At 33.8% G+C, this 18,706-nt stretch overlaps 1 pseudogene; it reads left to right on the top strand.

Moving 5' to 3' along the window:
• Positions 1–5,921: 5,921 nt before the first annotated feature.
• Positions 5,922–7,121, top strand: LOC148577322 (uncharacterized; annotated as a pseudogene).
• The last annotated feature ends 11,585 nt before the right edge of the window (positions 7,122–18,706 follow it).

An 18,706-nucleotide genomic window follows, 5' to 3' on the forward strand; every position in this document is an offset into this window, starting at 1 on the left:
GGGATTCATTCTTTGAACTTTTTATTTTTAAATTGGAATGGTAGTGATGTTGCTTAAAAATGTGGATTGTTAGGGTGTTATACTCAAATGTGAAATCGTTTAATTAGAGAAGTAGAAATTAGACGGTTCAATTTATTAGAGATACAAAAATTGAATCGTTCGATTTCTAGAGGTATACAAATCAGACTGTTCGATTTATGTTAAAAAAAATTAAAAAATTTGAAATACAAAAATTCGATCCTCTAATTTGTGTATTTTCTACAATTTTGAAAAACACCAAAAATTATAATGTTAAGATATATCACCACTTCTATTTCCATAACAAAAAAAAATTAGCCTCATTCTTTCATTTATTAACTACTAGCTAAAGTAACCATAATCAACGGCTGTATATTTATACGAGTACGCGAGCAGATTTTGTAATGTATAGTTATTATTAGTATTTTTAATGATGTAAAATTATATTTAATAGTATAAAATTATTTTTTTATTAATTAAATACAGACCAAATTTTAATAAAAGTGTTGGGTCCTAGACTTTCTCTATATATATATATATTCCAAAATTAGAAATAATACTCGAATTCAAGATCTCTACGTGAATATGAAGAGATTGTGTCATTTGAGTTATAGCTTGTTAACATTTATATAATATATATGATGTTTAATTAATTTTTAACATATATTTTATACATATAATTAATTTTAATAACTAATTTTTTATAAATATAACATAATTGTTGTGTTGATTTAATAATAATTTTTTAATAAAATACAATAAAAATTAAAAAGTCAGTTTAGAATTTAAATAAAATATATGAGACGTTTTTGAACAAAAACATTTTATTTATAGAATAATTATATGATATTTATAGATAATAAAAAAATAAATCTATATTTTTTAAAAAATAGATATTTCTTATATTAAACAAAAAGTTAAAATAAAATTCAATATTCGATTACAATAAATCATATCAAATAGAAATAGAGATAAATATGAGTTTTTTAGTTTCTTAATCTACATGAAAAGTATTGCTAACAGTTTAGAATATTATCTTTTCTTCCTCATCTAAGTTTAAATCATTTCCTAATCTAAAAATATTGCTACAAATAAAATATCAATTTTAATGTATCTTTTTTTCATATCTCAGTCATATATACATGTTATGAGAGTTATTTGAAATGTTGATTTGGATCTGAACGTGAGATTCATATCCCTTTGTATGGCAGCGTCCAACTTGTCGATGTCGAGGTATTGCATGTTCGAGTTTCTCGTGAGGAGGTGAGAGTGGTATTTGTAAGAGACTCCGATACTTAAATTAGCAATGATTTTAAGTAGGTTTTTAGTAGATTAGAAAGTAAATTATACCTAGAGTGCCAGTGTATTTATAATAGAGTTGATAACCACATTTTTTAGTAGTTCCACCTTTGTTGGTGGATAACAGTTCCTTTTATCTTGGGAGTTTGTTAGGGTCTATCTTTTAGAAAAGATAGAGATAGTTGGAGAGATTCGGGGAGATAATTACTTACTTAGATAAGTATAAGCTACCCCTTTTCAACGTGTCTGACCTTTGTAAAAAGGTCGGGTATGCGGTAGAGACTACCCTCTTAGGTGGGACTTTCATCCTTATTGGGTCTGCCTTTCATCCTCACAATCTAGGGATGGATAACTCCAGGCATTGAATATATCAAATTCAACATAGGGAGCTCTCTTTTTGTTCATCGGTATATTTTGCAAGGAAGTCGGCCAAGTATTGCAACTTGATGACTGTCTGAGCTTCATATTTCAAATCGAATTCAGATAGCTCTATAATCCACCGTAGCATCTTCCCTGCAATATCAATTTTTTGGAGGATATGTTTCATGGTCTGATTAGCTCAGGTTTTGATGGTGTGAATTTGAAAGTGGGGTCACAATCTCCGGGATGCCAAGATCAAAGTATATCCAACTTGCTCAATTTTTTTATAATTGAGCTAAGCTCCTTGTGGTACCTTATTAGTGAAGTAGTCGAGCTTTCTCCCAATGTCTTCTTCTTTAAATAGTGCAGAGGCTACTGCTTTGTCGGCGATAGCTAAATATAGGACAAGCTCTTCTCCCATTTTATATCAGATAAGAATTAGAGACTGAGGCAAGAATTTTACAAATTCTTGAAAGACTTGTTCACATTCTCGAGTCCATGTGAAGTCGTGCCTCCTTTCAAGCAGGTCAGGTTAGCTTCAATACCCCCTTTGAGTAGGCATGAACCCCCTGAAATTTGTTTACTTCTACGGCAAATGTGCAATTTGTGGGATTTAGCCTCATCCTATGCTGCCTTATTGTTTGGAATACTTCTGTCAAGTCGGATAACAAGTCGTGTTCACTCTTTTTCGAGGAGACTTTAATTGTTCTGCCTTCTGTAATTGATTTGTAAATTCAATGAAGAAAAAACTGAATTCATCAATTTATTGTCTAATTGGGTTGCATTCAAATTGGATGATGCTGCATTTTCTAACATAAGTTCGAAAGAAATGTTTCATTATTTTTACCAACAATATTTTTCATTCCTTCTTTAATTATTGACCAATATGGGTATCTTTTTTTTTTCATAAAATCTGTGTATTTAGAACATGTAACTGTTCCATTATCATGAGTGGGTATCGTGATTATTTTTGAGGTTGTAAGTTGATACCAATGTCCTTGTCCATCCTATTCACGAGGAGATTGGGATCAGTCTCGTTCCTTTTTCTTTTTTTTTTTTTTTGACGATGGTGATGAATTTGCGATTTTCAATCTACCATGGTTGGTGTTGTCATCATCATATTGAGAAGGTTCATTGGGGGCTGGTGTGCTAGCAGTGACTATGGGTGCCTTATCTTCGTCTCTGTCGTTTTGTATATTTAACCCAATTTAATTGTAGAAGTAGAATCATCATCCCCATTTGATATTGCCTGCCCATTGGAAGAAGTTTTTACAAAGTTTTCGGTATCCATAGAAACTATATTCCAACCTCTTTTTAATATGCTTGCATCTTATTCATGTCGGGTGCTTATTTGACCATCTTGTTGATCATTCGCCATTATCAAGGGTTGAGCTCCAGGTCCTCGGCAACGGCGCCAATGTTTCGAGATTACCTGAAACGGTGACTTGGACCTAAATGTGAGGTCCAGACTTCTCTAATGGCAGCGACCAACTTGTTCTTGGTGCCGAAGTGCCGCCGTCCGAGTTTTTCGTGAGGAGATGGGGGGTGGTACCTGCAAGAGACTCCGATGCTTAAGTTAGCAATGACTTTTGGCAGGTTTTTAGTAAATTAGAACGTAAATTATACCTGGAGTGTCAGTGTATTTATAGTAGAGTTGATAACCACCTTTTTGAGTAGTTCCACCTTTGTTGGTGGATAATCATTCCCTTTATTTTGGGAGTTTGTTAGGATCTATCTTTAAGGAAAAATAGAGATAGTTGGAGAGATTCCGAGAGACAGTTACTTACTTAGATAAGTATAAGCTACTCCTTTTTATCATGTCCAACCTCTGTAAAGAGGTCGGGTATGCGATAGAGACCACCCTCTTAGATGGGCCTTTCATCCTTATTGGGCCTAATTTTTGTGTTTCGGATTAGGGCATGAACAATACTAATATACTTACATTACCTATAAAAGAAGGAAACAAAATACTACAGAGAAGAAGAAAAGTAGAAAATAAAGATTATTAAAAATTAAAACAAAAAAAAATCCAGTAAATTAGGAATCAGAAAACAAAGAGAAGAGGCGACAATAAAAAAAGAAGAACAAGAAAATTGTGGATGAAATAGAAGTGGGACAAAAGGGAATAATAATTTTAAATAATATATATTTATGTATAAATATATAAATATTTTAATAATTTTTTTATTGTGTAGATAATACTTTTATTATTGAATATATCATATTTTTCTTACCAAAGAAAAAATCATATTTCAATTATCATTGAAAAGTAAATTTTTATTAGATTATTGAAAAGAGGTGAATGTTATAATGTCTTTAATATTGTATCTAACTTACTAAAAAGAATAAATAGATAATATTTAATAAATTTTAAATATTTTATTTTTTATTTTTAAAAGTAAATTAGACAATTTAAGCACTACAATAAAAAATATAAATAAAATTTATCTTATAAAATAAAACTTTTTATTTAAATTATTTAAATATAATATTTACAAAAATATGTAATTTGTAGACTGTAGTATAATTACCTATATGTACATATATCTCATATCTTAAGTACAGGGCCTAAAAATTAGTTAAAGACACATTTCAGACCCACCGTACTTAAAATATGATACATAAAGTTAAAAAATGGTAAATCGGACGTATTGTATCTAGGATATAATCATAACAAAATTTTTGGCATTGTACTCGGTATACATACAATTTATAAAAAAATATTTTTTTTAAATAAATAAACAAACACATTGAAACATAATTATAATCTAATATAAATCTTAAAATGTTATTCAGATTTAAAACACTACATCAACAAAAATTTTATAATTTTATCAAAGTATAAATTCAAAAGTTATTAGTTAAATAATAAGTATTTTTTTATTGATACTATCATTCATAACTGAAATTATAAATCATATAATGTATAAATAACTTTCGATCTTATCAATTATTAACAATTTAGTACTCTTTATATGATGCACAATTTTAACAAGATCATTAGTACAAAAATTAATTTTATTTTTAAAAATTATTTTATTAAAAATAATTAAATTAAATTTTAAAAATTTAAAATTAAATTAATTAAAACTCTTATATAATTTTTATAATAATTGAATATTTTTTATATTTAAAATTTAAAATTTTAATAATTAAAAAATAATAAAAATGAAATAATTCTATTTTTAAATCACATGTGTTATATTTTATTTTATTTTATTAATATTTTAAATATAGATAAATTTTATTGTAAATAAAGAAGAAACTAAATTAAATAGATATTACGAAAAATATTTTATATTAGTAAAAAAATTAAATAATAATAATAAGTCTTGAAATATTAATTATAATAAAATTATGAAAAATACTGTAATAAAAAATAGTACATCGACTAAATAATTCATAAGTAAAATATATAAGAATAAAGGATAGATATATTATTTAATAAAAAAATATGTTTTTATAAATTATATGTATTTCAAGTACAGTGCCAAAATTTTTATTATAGCTATATTTAGAATATAGTGTATTCAATTTTTTGTTTTTTAACTTTATGTATTATATTTCGAGTGCAATATATTCGAGATGTTTTCTAATTAATTTTTAAATTTTATATTTGAAATATAAAATGTATGTGCATATAGATAAATATGCTACAGATTATATATTTTTATAAATATTATATTTAAATAATTTATGATCAGGACCATTACAAGACCGGCATTACAGACCATAACTCGGCAATTTATGTTATTAATCGGCGTTACAGTTACTAATCGGCAATTAATGTCATTTATTAAAAAGTGACGTTACAAATCAGCTTAACGGACTGCTTCACAAAAATGAAACGTCCAACCTGACGTTCACCCTTATTATTGCTCTTTAATACAGGCAATAAAGCAGGAACATAACCGATTTATACATTATCACCTATAAAAAGGTATGATCTTCTATTCTAAAGGATACATTGAATTCTCAATACTGACTTAAGCTTCGGAGTGCCTTTGCAGGTACACTCCCCCCTGTTTCTTGCTCAAAGCTCTGCACGATTGGATATCCTCTTGGAGTAAAGCTCGGATTACCGCAAAGCTCAAAAGTCGGCGCCAAAGATAACAACTCGGCGTCGATTCCTAGAGGCTGAGCTCCCCCTCCAGGTATCCATACAAGAACAATTGGCGCCCACCGTGGGCCGAAAATATAAACCTCTCCATATATCATCGGCCTCGAGGTTCCCGTTTGAAGTCATGGCTGAGCAACCTCCACCCACACCATCCGAATTGCTCCAGATGGTGACCGAGTTGCGGCAAGCCGTGGCTGAAGAGAACCAAAGAATGGCAAATCAAATTGCCAACTTGAATAACACTCGAACCGAAAACAATAATGACCGACAAGAACGGACAGAAGAAGCCGAGCAGCAGTCAGAGCCAACACATATCTCAGACACTGCTCGACAGGAAGAGGAGCAACCCGAACATAATGAGGAAGCTCAGAAAGACATAGAGAATGACGATCAGGAAAGCTCTCTTGGACCATTCATGGCGGAGGTGATGAACTTCGTGCTACCCCGAAGGTTTACTTTGCCGACCACCATATCTCCCTATGATGGGTTAGGTGATCCGAAGAAATACATCAAGAAATTTACCTCCATAATGATAGTAAACGGTGCATCTGATAAAGTTTTATGTCGTTGTTTTCCATCTTACTTAGATGGTCCTGCACTTGATTGGTTTTGTTCTTTGCCTGCAGGATCTATTTCTCGATTTCGAGACATATCAAAGCCCTTTGAGGAGCACTTCGCTGGATCAGCCATCTACCTACATGACTCTGATTACCTGAATACAGTCAAGCAAGGCCAGCACGAAAGCCTCAAGGACTACATGACGCGCTTCACAAAGATAGCCATAAGTATACCCGACCTCCACCCCGAGGTGGAACTGCACGCCATAAAAAGCGGATTACGACCAGAAAAATTCCAGAAAACTATTGCTGTGGCCAAACCAAAAACTATGGCCGAGTTCCGTGAAAAAGCTAAAGGACATATCGACATCGAAGAACTCTGACAAGCTCGGAAAGTAGAAAAGCCTCACTATAGAGACGACGACAAAACACGGGACAACAAGAGGAATTTCAAACAAATTCCATGATATGAGACCTACACCAAATTCAACACCAAGCGCGATGATATCATCAAGGAGATCTTGAATTCGAAATTAATCAAGCCACCAAGAAAAGCTGGCAGTTACCCAGATTCAAAAGGCACCGACCGATCAAAATACTGCTCCTTCCACCAGAAGCACGGACACAATACCGACGACTGCATCGTCACCAAAGACCTACTGGAGCGACTAGCTCGGCAGGGTCACCTAGACAAATACATCAGCGGCCACATGCAGCGGCGAGCACCTCCTTCAGGAGACCAAAGCTCGGTTACACAACATGGCTGAGATAGAGACCGACCGAACAATAGCCATCTCGAACCACCAACACGTACAATTAACTGTATTTCTGGAGGTTTTGCAGGTGGAGGAGCCACAAGCTCGGCAAGAAAGAGATCTTACCGAGCTATACTTTCCATCAACGCCGATCAAATTCAATAGCAGCTGTTGCCGCCATCTCCACAGATAACATTCCAGACAGCCGATCATGACAACAGTGTAGCAAATCTGGATGATCCCGTCGCAATCTCCCTACAGCTCGGAGATCTCCTAGTAAAAAAGGTGTTGGTCGACCCAGGCAGCAGCGCCGACGTTCTCTTTTACTCAACATTCCAGAAAATGAAACTGAGCAATAACATCATCCAACCTTCCACTGGTGACTTAGTAGGATTCTCAGGTGAGCGAGTCCCGGTTATGGGCTTTGTGTGGTTACAAACCACACTCGGTAAGTTTTCCTCGTCAAAAACTTCAGACATTCAATACTTAGTTGTTGATTGCTTCAGTCCCTACAATTTAATACTAGGCCGACCTTTCTTAAATAGGTTCGGCGCTATAGTATCTACAATTCATCTTTGTGTTAAGTTCCCTTTGCAGGACAACACGATTGCAACCATTCACAGTGATGCCCGAGAAGCCAGGGAATGCTACAACAATAGTCTCAAAAGACCTAACTGTAACACAAAAGCCCAGGTTCACAATGTCGGCAACATGAACGACCAACACATGCTAGCCGACCTTGATCCCAGAGCGGGAACACTAGAAAGGCCAACCCCAACAGAAGACCTAGATAAAATCTATTTCACAGAAAACACAAACAAATTCACATACGTCGGCTCAACATTATCCTCAGAAGAAAAATCATCATTCCGAGCATTCTTACAGCAAAATACCGACCTGTTTGCTTGGATCCCAGCTGATATGCCAAGCATCGATCCATCCATCATATCACACAAGTTAGCGTTAGATCCATCTGTCCGACCTATAGCACAGAAAAAGAGAAATCTCGGCCACGACCGAAAATAGGCTTCCCTAGAAGAAACCAAGAAGCTCATCAATGCGGGCTTCATCCGAGAAATCAGATTCACAACATGGCTGGCGAACGTCGTCATGGTTAAAAAACATAACGGTAAATGGCGCATGTGTGTTGATTTCACCGATCTCAACAAAGCATGCCCCAAAGATTCCTACCCTTTGCCCTCTATTGATTGTTTAGTTGATAATGCCTTTGGTTTTGAAAAACTCAGCTTTATGGATGCATATTCTGGTTATAACCAGATCCAAATGCATCCATCCGATCAAAATAAGACAACCTTTATTACTGAATATGGAAACTATTGTTATAAGGTCATGCCATTTGGCCTTAAGAATGCAGGTGCAACATATCAACGTCTAATGGACAAAATCTTCGCCAAACAAATTGGCAGAAACATTGAGGTCTACGTCGACGATATAGTCGCCAAGACAAAGATCGGCAAAAATCACCTTGATGACCTCACAGAAATCTTCGGACAGTTAAGAAAATACAACATGCGGTTAAATCCCGAAAAGTGTGCATTTGGTGTTCAAAGCGGTAAATTCCTCGGCTTCATGCTCACTAGCCGAGGTATTGAGGCAAATCCAGAAAAATGTCGAGCTATTTTAGACATGACAAGTCCACACACCATCAAGGAAGTCCAACGGTTAACAGGGAGACTTGCTGCACTTTCTAGATTTTTACCTTGCCTAGCTTCTAAATCCTCATGTTTTTTCCAGACTTTAAAAAACAAAAAAGCTTTCCAATGGACTAATGAATGCGAACAAGCATTTACAACTATCAAAGAAACTATTTCAAAACTACCAATTTTACAAACCCCCCTACAAGGGGAGCCATTATTCTTATATTTATCTGTCACTAACTGGGCTATAAACTCTGCCCTTGTCGCAGAAAGAGAAAAGAAACAATTCCCGATCTATTTTACCAGCAAAACCTTACAGCATGTCGAGCTTCGATACCTGAGCATTGAAAAACTGGCCCTCGCCCTTGTCTTCTCAGCCAGGAGACTCCGACCATACTTTCAGAGCCATGAAATCCATGTTCGAACAGATAAACCTTTGCAGCAAGTCCTGCAGAAACCTGAGCTAGCTGGCCGACTAGTAAAATGGTCGGTGGAGCTATCCGAATTTGATATCAAGTACGAAGGCCGAGCATCCATCAAATCCCAATTTTTGGCCGACTTTATTGCTGAATTCTCAGTACCGAGTACAACTGAAGACTACATCGAATGGTCTTTATACGTCGATGGGTCCTCCAACCCACAGGGGTGTGACGCAGGTATCATACTTGACGATGGCCACGGCAACGTCATCGAACACTCCCTTAACTTCTCATTCAAAGCAAGCAACAATCAAAGTGAGTATGAAGCACTAATTGCCGGCCTCAGACTCGCCACCGACCTAAACATCACCGAACTTAAGGTATATTGCGACTCCTTGCTTATCGTCCAACAGGTAAACAACTTATACCAAGTTAAGAACCCTTTGCTTTCTAAATACCTGGATGTCGTACAAAACTTACTTTCAAAATTTTCTAAATATGAAATACAGCACATACCAAGGGAGAGTAATGGTCGAGCTGACATTCTGTCTAAACTCGCCAGCACTCAACCAAATGGGTCATCACTTTATTAGTCAACACTACTTAAGCCAAGCATTGAACTAACAAAAGTCTTAAGTGTAACACAGGAAACAGATTGGAGATCCCAATACATACAGTATCTCCAAACAGGGATCTTGCCAGGCGACGTCGAAAATGATCGACAATTCCGCCGACAAGCCTCATTTTTTACAATTTATAATAATTGCCTATATAGACGGGGATTCTCTCGTCCATTGCTTAAATGTCTTTGCAGAACAGAAGCCGAGCTTGCACTTGCTGAGGCACATGAAGGGATCTGTGGAACACACCTCGGAGTCCGAAGTCTGTATTCAAAAATCCTCAGAGCTGGATTATATTGGCCGACAATACGACAGGATTGTCAAGCAAAAGTTAAAAGCTGTAACAATTGCCAAAAACACAGTCCGATTACACATCTCCTAGCCAAACTCCTACACTGTTCCGAGGTTAGTTGGCCGTTCAACCAATGGGGCATTGATATCCTCGGACCTTTCCCCACAGCAGCAGGACATGTAAAATTCCTTGTGGTAGCAATTGATTATTTTTCCAAATGGATAGAAGCACAACCTCTAGCCAAGATTACATCACAACAAATGCTTTCCTTTGTTTGGAAATATATTATTTGTCGATTCGGCATTCCTCGGCACATTATCACAGATAATGGTCACCAGTTTGCCAATAAAAAATTCACATCTTTTTTGCAGAACTTGAAAATCAAACAACACTTCTCATTAGTAGAGCACCCACAAACAAATGGATTAGCTGAAGCCGCAAATAAAGTAATACTACATGCTCTAAGAAAGAAACTAGATGATGCAAAAGGCCTCTGGGCCGAGCTTATCCCAGAGATCATATGGGGATACAATACAATAATTCACTCAACCACAAAGGAGACACCCTTCTGTTTAGTCTACGGTTCAGACGCAATAATACCAGTGGAGATCTCCCAATCCTCACTACGCACTGAATTGGCCGACCAAACTACACAAGACATAGCTCGGCAATCCGAGCTTGACCTCATTGAAGAACTCAGATCATCCACAGTAGTCAAACATTTAGCCATGCAACAGCACATTGTCCGAAGATATAACCAGAGACTTCATCCAAGATCATTCCGTGTAAATGACCTTGTGCTTAGGAAAACAAAACAAGCTAGGAAACCATCATCACATGGCAAACTAGCAACTAATTGGGATGGCCCTTACCGAGTCACCAAAGTAATCGGCAATGGAGCCTACAGACTACAAACCCTAGAGGGTAAAAATCTCCCTAACACTTGGAATGTATCTTCCTTAAAGTTATATTACAGTTAATACCAAGGACAGGCCAGTACTCTTTTTTCTACTACCAAGATTTTTCCCACAAGGGTTTTGCTTGGACAGGTTTTAACGAGGCTAGCCTACCTGGGCCTTTGAAATCAAGGGTTCTTTAATAAATAAATTTCTTATTTTATCAAATCATTCTTTTCTTCATTTCATAGTTCCACTTTATCTATAAAAATATAACGCCGACCTTTACTATCACTCCGACCATTCGGATACAATCATTCATTCCAACTGCCGACCTTAAAACGGAATCCGATCACTCGGACACAATCAGTCAATCCAAGTGCCGACCTTAAAACGGAATCCGATCACTCGGACACAATCAGTCAATCTGACTGCGGACCTTAAAACGGAACCCGATCACTCGGATACAATCAATGAATCCGATTGCCGACCTTAAAACGAGAATTCAATCAGACAAATATCCGACCTAACTCGGAATTCGATCATTCAACATAGCCGATTTAACTCGGAATCCGATCATTCAATCAAACATATGACTGATCTAACTCGGAACCCAGTCATTTAGAATTTACCAATTAATCCATCAAATATCTGATCTTAGTCAGAATCAGAACACTATCATAACCGATTTAATCCAAACCCTACTATTCCGCAAATATTAATAGCCGATCTTAATCACAATCATTGCCGATCACTAAAACACAATCCAGTTATTATCAAACAGAATCCATGCCTATTAATCAGCATCTCAATAAACTCGGCATGCTCAAACTTTTCATTATGCTTTCCATCAAAATAATAAAATTTCACCATTTTTAGCTAAAAAAGACGTTTGGCTCAAAGCCACAGTATCACATAAATACCTATACAGACAATAATATTATCTTATAAACATAACATGCATAAAAGCATGTAACCAGAAAATCCAAGAGTTGTTTTTCACAAAAACAGTAGCAAGAGAATATCACAAAATAAAGTCTACCAGCCACAAGCAAAATACAACAGCAGCAAAACAAAACCCCACTAAACATTTTCATCTCCTTGCTCAGCAGCACCATCATATTCAACCATAACACCATCCTGAACTATTTTGCCGGGATCCATCGCTGAGAAATCCACCCCAGGAACCAGATATCTCGCCTGAAGGGAAGCCCTCTCAAGAATTTCTCCTTGCTTGTTCCTCTCTACTTCCTTCAACTGAGCAGTAACCTCAATCATACGAGTGCTAAGAGCAGATAAGTCAGATTCTTTCTTTTTTAAATCTTCAATATCTTTGGCATAACTATCCTACACCTCTTTCAAATACTTCTCAACCTCAACTAACTTCACCTCCAGCTCTGAAATTTTAGCAGCCTTTATAGCCAACTCTTCCCTCAAACTCGGATCCTCCTTTTTCTCAACAAACTTCCGATGAATTTTTTCACGGCTCTGTCCTAAACTCGCCAACCGCAGTCCCACCACCTGAGGATAAGACATTATCACATTAATATTCCATAAAACCAAAACACAAATTCAAACCTTTTACCTCAAGAATATAATCACCTGCATATATTGATCAATCGCCACATCTCCCACCTCTTCCGCCAAAATAACATCAGACGGGGTCTGGCATACCTCATCAGCAGTAATCATGAATGGATAATCTTTTCCCCAGAGCAAAGATCCCTCACTCTGCTCCACAAAATCATGTAACTTCTTCTGGTTATCATAAAACCTCTGAACCTCCTCCATCGGAACATCATCCTTCTCATCATCAGAAATGTCGGACAAATCCACCACATCACCCTTTCTTTTCCTAGCAATAACTTTCCTCCTTCCCGGCTTTGGTTGATCAACCTCACCAGCACCAACAACTTTATCAACTTTGGACGTTGAGCCTTCCTTATCCAAGTTTTTACTTTTCACACGTGCCCTCAGATTCGCCGCAGATACACCAGGGTATTTTTCACCTGAAAACAAAGGAAAACAACTTTTCACCAATGTATGTCAAAAACTGAATACAGAATTAAACCCGAACAAGCTCACCTAAGTAATCTACCACAGCCTGCTTATTTTCCTCCCACTTCAACAAATCGAACACTGAGATCAATTCCTTCCGATCAATAGCTTCGATAAGATACTCAATAATACACTCATCCCTAGGCTTGATAAACTCCGGGCCGAGTATATTATTGGGCTCAGAACACCACCAAATCGGGAATCTCTCCCCCAAATGCTCGTCCACATAAAAAGGAAAATCCCCTTCAAAACTCCTCACTTTCAGATACATTTCCTTAAATTTCTTAAATGATGACTTATGCAGCTTAAATATTGCAAACCTCGGTGAACTATTCAAGTTCACCCACCCACCTTTTCACACACCCTTCGCTTGAAAAAGTGAGAAAAATAACTTTACAGATGGCATTTCTTCCAAAAAAAAATCCATCAATACCTCAAATGCACGAAGAAAAGCCCACCCATTCGGATGTAACTGAGAAGGAGCACAATTCATCTGCTTCAAAATCTAACATTCAAAATCACTAAATGGAAGCTTCATCTTCAACTCTTCAAGCACACAACTATACATAAAAAAGTGTTCAAAACTCTCACCCCTATGAAAAACCCTATCACTTTCAGAACAGGGCAGCAGCTCCAGTCGAATTCCAGAACTAGACCTAACAACTTTACTCTTATCCACTTCATCTACAGCTCCCTGATCCAAGAACAATGACACACGACTTCTAACATCCTCATTAACCTAGTCATAAGACCAGTCTATCCTCTCTTTCTTATCCTTCTCAAAACCCATCAATAGCAACAAACAGAAACAGAGGAAGAAGAAACGAAACTCAATGAAGAAGCAAAAACAAAAGTTTTTTCACATACCTCTTTTACTCATTTTCTCCCCTTTGGAAACTCCACAGCCAACTTTATCTCACTAACTCAAAAAAAGATGTAGATGCTACACTATTGGCATTCCAATAACAGTTACCAATAAGTTACAAAAACCCCTTCAGTAACAAAAACCTACTCAGTCACATCAACCGCCCAAAGAGCAGTCTTGGAAATGACAGCACACTTAATGCCATCATTACTTCTCTCTCTTCATTTAAAAACTGTTTACTTTTTAATATATATTTTCTTTCATTAACCATTTTTAATAAAACAACTTGAGCTGGGGGCTCCAGGTCCAGCACATTCGCCGACATAATACACTTACACAACTGCCGACTTATGCTTCATTTAAAGCTCAACCTGCTTCATTAAAACATACTCTCAGGCTAAGCTTGGGGGCTATGATCAAGACCGTTACAAGATCGGCATTACAGACCATACTCGGCAATTTACGTTATTAATCGGCGTTACAGTTACTAATCGGCAATCAATGTCATTTATTAAAAAGTGACGTTACAAATAAGCTTAACGGACTGCTTCACAAAAATGAAACGTCCAACCTGACGTTCACCCTTATTATTGCTCTTTAATACAGGCAATAAAGCAAGAACATAACCGATTTGTACATTATCACCTATAAAAAGGTATGATCTTCTATTCTAAAGGATACATTGAATTCTCAATACTGACTTAAGTTTCGGAGTGCCTTTACAGGTACACTCCCCCCTGTTTTTTGCTCAAAGCTCTGCGCGATTGGACATTCTCTTGGAGTAAAGCTCGGATTACCACAAAGCTCAAAGGTCGGCGCCGAAGATAACAACTCGACGTCGATTCCTAGAGGCTGAACTCCCCCTCCAGGTATCCATACAAGAACAATTTAAATAAAAAATTTAAATAATATAAATAAAAAATAATAAAATTTTGAATATTAAATTTTAAAATATGAATAAATTATTTTTATTTAAGGAAATATTCGCTCTATCGTAATCGTTAATAAATTAATGATATTTTCATTTAAAATACAATAAAAAATGATTGTGAACCTCTTATTAAACATGTGCGTGGCAACGGGACGAGCAGGAGTAAATTTTTGTTCTATCTAATTTCGTCATATCTTACAATCGTTTATATAGGATCTGTCTTGTTCTTATTTATAAATATTAAAATCTTTACTCTAACATGTTTTTGTGGATACTTGCTCTGCACTATTTTTTTATTAAAATTTAACAAACAAAATTAAATTTTAAAATTTATATAACTATAAGTATATACATAATATAAATTAAATAAAAAAATTTTAAGAATAATACAATATCACACAATATTATTAATAATTTTATTAATTTTTTTATACCTATATATATCGGCTTAGATATTTTTTAAATTTGTCTCGCTTAAGATTTCATCGCGCCAGAAAAACCTACTTCGACCGAGTAAGGGCAGAGTGAGTCCGTGGGTTCAGGTAGTATTGTCACCCATGAAACAAAGACACTTTCACGGAGTTGTTGAATCCGCATGTCAGACACATTTTGGATACGACAATCATCGACACTCGTTGGATATGCGTGTGTTCGATGTCCAACGAACCGTATCTTAGTAAAAAATATAATTTGTTTGCCAAACATGTTTGGATATATCTAAAAATATCATCATGTGTCAACGTGTCTAGTTTTATTTTTAATATGTATTTTGGAAATGAGTTTAGAAATAGTATATATTATTATTTATTAAAATAAAAATATTTTAAATATTTATATAATTAAAAATTAATTTATATTTTGATGTCAATAAAATATCAAAATATCATTACAATTTATAGGGGTGAGCGCGGGTCGAGTTGGTTCGGGTTTAGGATAAAATTAGAACCAAACCACCTTAATTGTAATTGGTTTAGTTTGGTTCGGATTTATGTTTTTTTGTGTATATATCCGAACCAAACCAAATCGATTAAAAATAGATTGGTTCGGTTCGGGTAATTGGGTACCCGATAAAACAGAAATTCATAAAAAAAATGAAATTTTTATCTTAAAAATTCTGTAAGTACAATAAACATGTAAAATCAATAGAAATAATCCAAACATGTTAAACATCAAATACATTAAAAACTAAACACATTAAACACTAAAGACATCAAAATCCAAATATATTAAACATCAAATATATTAAAATCCAAACATATTAAACACCAAATACATTAAAAGCTAAATACAAAAGTGTAATAGAGAAAAACTCAAAATCATTAAAAAAAGTATATATATATATATATATATTTTAAATTTTTATTTTTTTATTTAATTAATATATGGTCGGATCTACGGGTTGGTTCGGGTTCCGCACTTCCGAAACCGTTACCCGAACCATACTAGAGAGATTCATTGGTTTAGTTCGAATTGGACTCGATTATCCATTGATTCCAGAATCAATTTAATTAGTTCGGTTCAAATTCAGACGGATAATCGGATATCCACTATCCATGTTCATTCTTAATAATTTATCTAAAAATTCCTTCATATTTTATATATATGTCGTGTTCTTGTGTTTTATAAAATTAAAATTTGTTTATCTTCATATCTCGTATCGTATTGTATTATGTATTGATATCTGTATTTGTGCATGATAGAATGTTATTCCTATTTAATCAATAATAACTAAATTTATAATTTCCCATCGTATCTGAATTAAACTCAATATATATATTATCTTTTAATACATGAATAAATTTTTGATATAGTCTGAATTCCGAAAATAGTGTTTTGCTAATCATGAAAATTAATAAGAGATGCCTGACATGGTGAATGAGCATCCGTGAAGGGCCACGTAAAGAGCACCCCCACCAAAATCGCGAGGAATCAATTAAAGGCCCAAAGGCAATGGGTCATGAGAAAAGTGCCCTTTATGTGATCGCTTTTTCTCTTTGTATTGTTGTCTTTTATTTATATTCCTACCTATCTATAATTCTGAGTCTCGGGCTGACCAAACTTACCATCGAATATATATATATATATATATATATATATATATATATATATATATATATATACACACACGTATATCTCTGTGTGTTTTTTATATTTTTATAAGAAAAGTTGTGATTTTTGTTGAGATGTTTAGGATGTAATTCTTCACCTTCTACAGGTATTTTTCTTCTTTGAAAAATGATATTTATATTTTTTAAATAGCTTTTAACTTAATTTAATATACTGATTAGCGTAAAAAAAATTATATAATTATCTAATTAAATTATATATTTTTAAATATTTTTTAAATAATAAATTTAAAAATTAATTAATGCAATTAATTATTTGTGAGAAAGACTTTTATTCTAAAAATACATAAAAATTAAATTTATATTTTTAGTATATCTTTTATTATTGTATAAAAGATAAATTTTTTATTTTCTATTACTTCTTATAAATTATTTTTAGAGTGATAATTATTTAAATTAGCCTTTAGATTTTTAAAATCAGACATTTTAATTCTCCAGATTTTAAAATACACAAAATAATTCTCAATATTTATTTCTGTTAAATAATACAATCTTCCTTTATTAGTCACTAAGAGTGACAGCTGACGTAGAACATTAATCCGCACATATAGTTCGTTATATGTGTGCAATTTAAACAAATCACTCTCTAGAATGAAGTATAAAATGTCTCTAAAAAATTTTAAAAAATTTTAAAATAATTCTTAAAAAAAGTTTAAAACTTTCGAAACAGTTCTTTCAAATTATTTATATATAATTATTTTAAATTAATAAATTTTAATTTTTAATATTTTCAGTATATTTATCTTAAATTTGATTATTTATGTACAATTTTTTTTATGTATTTTTAAAATAAATTATAAATTAATTTTGACAAGACAATTTTTTGTTATAAAAAATATGTATTTATATAAATACATAACGATTAATTTGGTCACTGATTTTGAGTATGTTTATAATATTTTTGTATATCTAAATATGAGATACGAGGACTGATGTGTTAGATTTCTGTTTATCTAAAACCAAATTTTTTATTGGCACAACTAAGTTATAGATTTTAGATAACAAAATAAAAAAAAAATCGTAGGACCTCGTTGGTTTTTATTTTTTTTCAATAATTTTTATTTTCAAAATTCTTTAAACAAACTGAAAATAGTAAAAACAAAAATTCTGATATTTTCACTATGTCCAATTTCAAAAATATTTTATGAATACTACTATGAATTTATGTACATCTAGATTATCGTTATATTATATATATATATAACATAGTTATTTTAGTCGTTTCTTAACAAATTTTCGAAAGTATAAAACACTAAAAATGAAAAAAGAAAATCAGAGTGATAACTACAAAATTGGATACATGTAATGGCTTTTGAAATGATTATCCCATGAGATAACTCCTCTTTGCCCTCAAAACAGTTCCAAAAAAAAGTTGTTGGACGTCATCGAGTAGTGATTGTAGAATTCCATCACTAAAATATTTTGATTTTTATTACTTGGAATTTACCCTAACACAATCCGACCTTATTGAACCAATAAAGTAGCTTGACTCTACCAACAATTATTCAATGTCTTTATGCTGGCATGATTATTACTTCATTAGGTTTGAAATTTGAAACCCGAATTTAAATGTTTTTAAGGAAACCAAGTAGCAATTGGATTAGGCTTCTTTGTTTAAAAGATGTTTAAATAATTTTTTTTCCATGATAAAGCGAATGACCGAGTTAACAACACGACTATCTCACGTTATTTTGCAAGAGTATTCTTTTTTTTTTTTTTGGGATAGTGAAAG

This window comes from Arachis ipaensis, chromosome B1 (genome assembly GCF_059453495.1).
Source record: "Arachis ipaensis isolate K30076 ecotype BB chromosome B1, ASM5945349v1, whole genome shotgun sequence".
Taxonomy (NCBI): Eukaryota; Viridiplantae; Streptophyta; class Magnoliopsida; order Fabales; family Fabaceae; genus Arachis; species Arachis ipaensis.